This window comes from Dasypus novemcinctus, chromosome 2 (assembly GCF_030445035.2).
Source record: "Dasypus novemcinctus isolate mDasNov1 chromosome 2, mDasNov1.1.hap2, whole genome shotgun sequence".
NCBI classification, from domain to species: Eukaryota; Metazoa; Chordata; class Mammalia; order Cingulata; family Dasypodidae; genus Dasypus; species Dasypus novemcinctus.
Window position 1 is genome coordinate 74,977,354 of NC_080674.1, and position 6,421 is coordinate 74,983,774.

At 38.0% G+C, this 6,421-nt stretch overlaps 1 non-coding gene across 1 annotated transcript; it reads right to left on the reverse strand.

The window, feature by feature from the left end:
* Positions 1-4,005: 4,005 nt before the first annotated feature.
* LOC111762914 (small nucleolar RNA U13) lies at positions 4,006-4,108 on the reverse strand. The gene has a single exon (XR_002795910.2). It is a non-coding gene; the product is annotated as a small nucleolar RNA U13 (small nucleolar RNA).
* Between the last annotated feature and the right edge of the window lie 2,313 nt (positions 4,109-6,421).

The window sequence follows — 6,421 nt, forward strand, 5'->3', positions numbered from 1 at the left end:
TGACATAAAAATAGTACCCAACAACTTGACAGATTCTTTTGAGGAGGATATTTTGGCATAACTAGAAGAAGGAAAATTTTTTACCTTTTAAAAAATTACCAAGTATGTCAAGGTAATTCAAGGAGAATCTTCAGCAATATTGGAAAAAGTGGATATCCACTTCCAAATCAATGAATCATGACCTTAACCTTACACCAAAAAATTAATTAACTCAAAATGGACTATAAATCTAGAGGTAAAAACTAAAACGATATAAAATTCTAGAAGAAAACAAAAGGAAATCTTTATGACCTTGGAGTAAGCAAATTTCTTAGGATGCAAAAAAAAAAAAAAAAGCAGAAACCATTTAAAATTAAAAACTTCTGCCATTCAAAAGACCCAGTTAAGGAAATGAAAAGGCAAGCCACCAATTAGGAAAAATAATTGCGAAATATGTGTCTGCTAAAGGACATCAAGAATAGGTAAAGAATTCTTACAAAACAATAATAAGACAAACAGTCTGATTTTTTAAAAATTGGCAAAAGACTTGAAAAGACACTTTACCAAAGAAGATGTTCAAATGGCCTATAAGCACATGAAAAGATGCTCAGCATCATTGTCATTAAGGAAATGAAAATTAAAATCACAATGAGATATCACTACACACCCACTAGAATGGCTAAGATAAAGACTGACCCTACAAAATGTTGGTGAGAATGTAGAGTTGGAACATTTGTACATTGCTGATGGGAACGTAAAATAGATCAGCTACTTTGGAAAACAGTTGAGTTTCTTTTTATTTGAACATACTTACTATACAGTCTAACAATCTCACTTTTGGTATTTATCCGTGTGAAATGAAAATATATGTCCATACAAAAACTTGTACATGAATGTTCATAGCAGCATTGTTCACCGTAGCCAAAAAGTGGAAACAAACCAAATGTCCATCAACGGGTTCACGGAAAGGGCATTCTGTCTTCATTTACCTACACTCCACCCCAATGCTCTTGCTGCTATGCAATCTGCCCATTAAATCTTCTGCAATATCTAAGGGGTTAGGGCTGTAATACAGTTCACCCCAAGTCCACAGAAACAGCATAAAGCCCCACAGAGCATGGTCATTTGGTACATACAATATCACTCATATTCACATTTTAATAAGGTTTCACTAGTCCCATATTACATTTTTTAGTTTTCCTTCTAGTGATATGCATGTCCATAGACTTTCCCTCGCAACCACTGTCATATCCATATATCTCTGTTAGTCACAAATACCACGATGTGTTCTCACCATTTCCATTCATTTTCAAAGATTTATAAACAACCTTTTAACCAATTCTGCACAGTCTAACCTTCAGCTTTCTATTCCGTATCCTCACTTTCTGGTAACCTACTATATTATACAACTACCATATTATGTACATGTATATTTACAAGGATATTCACCCATGTGCACCTTACATGCAGTTACCAAGCTCAAGAAATTTAACCTTAATACAAAGCTTACATTCGATGTTCCAGTTTTTCATATGTCCAATAACGTCCTTTTGATTCTTCTTTGCTCCCTTGTTAGATCTCGTCCAGGGTTACACATTGCCTTTGATGTTATTGTCTCTTTAGTTGCTCTTTTTTCTCCTTTTTATTGTGGGAACATTTGTACAACAAATTTTCCATCTCCCCCAAACAGAAACCCTACATTCATTTCATCTGTGAATCCATTTTCTCAACACTCGCATATATGTTGTATACATTATGCTCCTTGCACCCAGTGAATAGTAATGCTACCCAATTTGGGGGGTACCACACCTTTTCCCTTCTAAATTCTGTATGTGAAAGAAACATATCCATTGTAGAAAGAGACCAGGGTGGTAGGTGGGAACTAACTGCAAAGGGATTTGAAGGGCCTTTCTGGGGTGATGAAAAATGTTTGTATCTTGATGTGACGATGGTATATGTTTCACATCATTGAATTGCCTACTTAAAATTGGCGAATTTTATCAAAAGTAAATTATACCTTAATTTTTAAAAAATCATAGAACTGTAAGCTATAATGTGTGCAAGAGATATTGTCACCCCATTCCTAAACCATCATTCCATCCTTCAACATTTTTTTTAAACCTCATTTCTTTTAAACCTCAATTTTTAAAATTGTTTTGATTCATCAGAATGTCTTTTGCATCAACAAGCTGTGACACATCAATCAAATGAAAATGGCTTGTTTCTTCTTAGCCTTTGTCCATGCTAAGATGATGCCTTGGCTACCAGATATCTAAATGCAGACTAAAAATTTCAGTCATTGCTCCAGATATTTAGAAACTACTTAAGTGTTTGATAGTACATGAACTGAATATCTGAACATTTTACTAGTTTTTCATCTGGGTGTTCAGATGCAGAACAAACTTAAGAATACTGAGATAGATGGCTAAATGGAGTTCCAGGCAACTGGAAATATAGGGAACTAAAGATATAAATTCAAAGGTTCATATTTAAAGCAAATCAAGAAATAAGACCACATCATAGAGATGTAAGTGAAGGAGCTTGTTGATGCTATAAAACTTTGTGCCTCAGGAATTGATGATGGTGGTGACAACAACAACAGTAGCTTGTATTTTTGAGTACTTACTGTATACCAAGTTCCGTATTAAGCTATTTATATTCATTATCTTATTTATTGTTCCCCATAGACCTGTGAATGAGGTACTGTCAATAGCCTCACTTTATTGAGAAAACTGAAGTTCAAAAAGTTCAAGAATCCTTCCCAACTTTGTACATCTAGTAAAATGCGGAGACAAGGCTCTAATCCTAGAAAATGGTTCAGAGAAAGACCCATAGTTGCAAGGTAAAATAGAGAACTGACAATGTTTGCATAAAGCAGCAGAATGGAGCAAGCACACAAGGCCGGTAGTTGAGGGTGAACTGGTGAGGGCTTTATGGGAAGAGGAGCTTCTGGGCCATTGTGAGGGTGACAAGATGAAAATGATGTGCAGGGAGCAAAATGACAATCAGAAAAATTATTAGGAATGCAGCTATTGAGCTATTGTGCCTGAAAACATTTTGGCTTCCACTAGCTCTCTGGTTAAGAGACATTGGACAGAGATTCACTTCAATCTAAAATAGTCTAAGGGGAAAAACAATCCACTTTTTCCTTATTATGCACTTTAAAATCATTATTTTCTTTCTTATAACTTCTTCCAAAACCTCATTTTGTTCTAGAGGGTCTCCCACCCACAAAATGCACATCCATGGCAGCATAAAGTCCTCCAGTGTCCTTCAGTCTCAAGTGGGGAGTGGTGTCCCTGACATATCAAAACCATTACATGCCTACTTGATTTTGTAGACATAATCACAAGGTTTGTATGGATCAAAATTCTCTAATTAATCTGGTCAGATGTTTCAAGTACTCAAAAGTTAGTCAAGTATTGCTTTCTGCAAATCTAAAATTCCTTTGTTCTTTTGGGGGAAGATGGTTTATAAAAAATAATAAGAGCTTGTATCTGCTAAGCATTTCTCATGTGCCAGGTACTTTGCCTTGCACATATACATCATCTCATTTGAATCACAACCCTCTGAGGAAGACACTATTATTGCCCTAATTTTATAGCACAGACACCGAGTTTAAAGATATTTTAAAATATCCGAGGACAAGATAAAACTGAAACCTGTGATTGTCCAACAACAAAGCCCTTGATCCTCCATCTTCACCTGTACTCCTACCCAACCTTCTCCTTGGAGCCCAAACCCCTGGGAGGCAGATGGTCGAAAAGCCTGTGTTTCTGCCCCATCTGTATTTCTTTATGAGTAGAGGCCTGGCCCACACAGAAGCTGGCTGTGCATCTGCTGACAGAGGACTCAGGGACATTTGGACAGTTGGGGATGTCCCCCTAGCCCTGGCAGACATCACCCATCTGCTCAGCCCACCAAGCTGCCTCCTTTTCCACCATTTATCGAAGCTCCAGTAGAATTCTATCAAGTTCTACTGGAGTGCCACAAAGCATCAACAAACACAATCTTTTTTTTTCTTCATGTCAGCCAGGTAATGTGCCAACGATGTAACAAAGTTTGAGGGAGACACATCCACACAAATGCATGAACACCCGTTCATCATGCTTATGAACCGCAAAAGAATCTATATAAACACATTCTTAACAGTTGGCAAGTACAGTTAACTTCACCTGGGAGCTAGTCAGTACTAGAAAGGCAATACTTAGGTGAAAGACCATGGTGAATGTGAGAAGAGAGCAAGGTGCTGCTCTTAAACAGTGGCTGTGGCTTCTTATCTGGGCATTGCCCGCATGACTGGGAAGGTTTGCTTTTTTTAAAAATCAGGTTGTTGTGGGTTTAACAGAACAACCATGCATAAAATACAGGATTCTCATATGCACCCTATTATTAACAGTTTTCATTGATGTAGTATATTTGTTATAATTGATGAAAGCTCATTTTTATAATTGTACTATTAACCGTAGTCCATGGTTTGACTTAGGGTTCACCATTTACTTATTTTTCAGAGAATATTAGGAGTATGGCAAGAAGTGGAAAGATCCAAAAAGAAAGGATTTTTCTCTAAGTGTTCTCTCCACTGCCATTTTATTGTAAGAAGCATTGCTGGTAACCTATACTTCAAGGAGCCAGGCTAGTAGTTACCTCAGGGGAGGATAGTGATTGGGCAGGAACACAAGTGATGCTTCTAGATACTGGTAATTTTGTTTCCTGATCTGGGTGCTATTACACAAGTGTACTAAATTTGAAAAATTCACCAAGCTGCATATATATGTATGCATTTTTGTATGTATATGATGTTATAATGAATTTTTTTTTAAAGACAGATAGCAAGTAAAGATAACCAATTAAATTTATCCTCTTTTAATCCTTCTGGAGCACAAAACCTGGCAAGAAGTGTAAGTTAGAACTTACTGGTGCTGTAGGCCCAGGTCTCTGCTGCTCTGCTAAAGATCTCAGCAGTGGTCACCGTCATGGGTTGCATTTGGCGACTGCCTATGAGCTGCTCTCTCCTGATGGTTTTGGACACCTTCAATGGAGAAGAGGAAAGGAAGAAGAGCAGAGGCCAATGAACTCTGACTCCTGCCTCCCACAGAGACTAGAGCTATTCGCTCCTGCTCATTTTCCACACTTCGGATCAGATTTTAGTGGCTGTCAACTCTAAGATACCTAACATGGATTCCTGCCTTGGCCAATGGGGGAAGACTAGGTGACTGCCTGCCCTGGGCAGAGGTATTCCCAAGAGGTAGCTCTTACCACATGTGTACATCTTCTTAAAACTCAGAGGACTCCTGAAGGGGAGCTAGGAAAAGCCTAGGAATAGAATATACTTACCAATATAATTTTAGCCAGTATAGCACCTTTCCTAAAAATCTCAAAGAGAAACAGTGCTTTCTCTTGCTCGAATCTCAACTCCATCAATAGCACCACAAATTTACATTAAATAAAATGCTCTGTACAAGAGTTGGAGCAGGAAAATTCAACCAGCATCACCCTCCCCCAAACATACACACAAGAAAATAAGTGGTGGGAGAGGATAAATGAAACAAAATTTGTGACAGTTTGATACTATTTAATTACAAAAAGAGATATTGATTATGTTTGTGAACTGGTCTGTTCCTCTGGGTGTGATACCCTTTGATTGTATTAGATTCAACTGAGATGTCTTTGATTAAATGTCAAGATTAGTGCTTTGATTTGACCATGTCAAAAGAGTATAACTCAGTTTGAGTCTCTGCCCCCTTCATAGGTTATATAAACAAACACTCAATCAAGGAGACACAGAAATAGACACACAGAAAAGATATACAGAGGAAGAGAGATAGCTCTATAGACATGGCAGAGGCTCTGGGAAGAAAGATGAACCATTTGCCTGATATTTTATAGCTGACCTTATGAAGAGAGCAGAGCAGCAGAGCCCCAAAAGAAATGAGCCATGGGAAGAGAGACGAAACTTATGCCAGCCTATAGCTGGGACCCGAAGAAGCTACACCCACAGAACTTAAGAGGGAAGACAAAGTCTGAACCTAACAGAGGTCGCCCGCCATCTTGTTTCAACACATGGCAACAGAGTTTGGCAAGGAAATAACCTTGAGTTGAACTCTTTAGGGCATTGTAACTGTAAATTTTTACCCCTTTATAAAAGCCAACACATTCCTGGTACTTTGCATAGTCAGCCCTTTGGCAGACTAATATACCCATCATCTCTGAGACTCTACCAAACCACACATCCAGTGATATGCTGGCAAATCAGCTCTCCATAAAGAGCTCAGATCTGCAGTGTTTGCTGAATCCCATGGTATAAGTATTCCCAGTATGGCTGATTTCAAGGTACCAAAGATTTAACAGCTAGTGCACTGCTTTGGCTCACTAACACAAAATTGATCAGATATTCAAAATTGTTAAAGCTGGATGATACATGGGCATTTATTACACTACT